This window comes from Mus musculus, chromosome X, assembly GCF_000001635.26.
Source record: "Mus musculus strain C57BL/6J chromosome X, GRCm38.p6 C57BL/6J".
Lineage (NCBI taxonomy): Eukaryota > Metazoa > Chordata > Mammalia > Rodentia > Muridae > Mus > Mus musculus.
In genome coordinates, this window is record NC_000086.7 from 114,773,662 (window position 1) to 114,775,148 (window position 1,487).

Sequence of the window (1,487 nt, forward strand, 5' to 3'; positions counted from 1 at the left end):
GTGGGAGGGAAATGCCCAAGAGGCCTCAATCTTGCACAAAGTACTACAGGTGACTGAATAAAGTTAGTGGTGGGAGAGGTGAACATCTCTAGGGAAGGGCACACCAGTTGGTTGTCCAGTGCCAAAACTGTGAATCTTGAAAACATACACAAAGTAACATTAATGGATTCAACAGGTTATATGAAGGAATATATATATATCTATCTCTATCTCTATCTCTATCTATCTATATCTATATCTATATCTATATCTATATCTATATCTATATCTATATCTATATCTATATCTATATCTATATCTATATCTATATCTATATCTATATCTATATCTATATCTATATCTATATCTATATCTATATCTATATCTATATCTAATCTATCTATATATACATATATATATATACAAATACATATATATTTCAATAACAATTGATAAAAAGCAGGCTATAAATTTGAAAGAGAGCCATAAGTGGTAGGATTCAGAGGGAGGAAAGGGAAGGAAGAAATGTAATTTTATTGGGATCCCAAAAATGAACAAATAAAATTTTAAAAAAATTAAAAATCAATGCTTATAACTTAATATCATAACCTTAAAAATAAGGAAAAATACAGTTAGATTTTTTTTTGAAAATGTTAGCATTTAACCTCTGGGGTGGCTTTAAGTCACCAGACCACAGGCTCCTCCAACCTTAATCTTCTCTTCAGTTCTTCTGCTGAAGAATTTGGCCCTCACGATGATAGGTTGCTTAGGGAGCTTCCCCTTCCCCAGAAATTTGTAGTAGCTTGATCGAACAACATCAATGATGTTGTTCCAGTCTTTTTTTTTTTCTGCATTGACCCGTGTCTGCTCATTGACCAATGTCCATAATTTATTCAGGTTGTCAGTTGGGCAGAAGCTCTGGTTCCTCTTCAAGTGGTAATACTTCATACCAACTTCCCCAAAGTACCCTGGATGATATTCGTCAAAGTTGATCATGTGGTGATGCATGCATCAGGCATTCGCGCATTCTCCTGGGTGCTTGTGGTGCTTACCTACTCTGCGATGAGTTTCCATGGCTCACATGGCCCCAGAGTTTCTAAGTTTTCCTCAGTCTGGATTGTATGGCAGTGGCAGAAAGGAAAGAGCAGTTCAAAATTGTTAAAAGAGACAACATAAAATAAAATTGTGAAAATATTGTTAAACTTTAAAAAACATTATATTCGAGACTACCCGGGCCTGACCTGGGGTACAAGCCCCTTCCGCTCCACTCGAGCCCCGGGCTACCTTGCCAGTGGAGTTACCTGACACCCGCAAGGGCCCACACAGGATTCCCCACGGGATCCTAAGACCTCTGGTGAGTGGAACACAGTGCCGGCCCCAATCCAATCGCGCGGAACCTGAGACTGCGGTACATAGGGAAGCAGATTAACCGGGCCTGACCTGGGGCACAAGCCCCTTCCGCTCCACTCAAGCCCCGGGCTGTCTTGCCAGCAGAGTCGCCTGACACC

The 1,487-nt window shown here is 40.0% G+C and overlaps 1 pseudogene; it reads right to left on the reverse strand.

Moving 5' to 3' along the window:
* Positions 1-657: 657 nt before the first annotated feature.
* Positions 658-1,153, reverse strand: Gm5942 (annotated as a pseudogene).
* Positions 1,154-1,487: the final 334 nt, after the last annotated feature.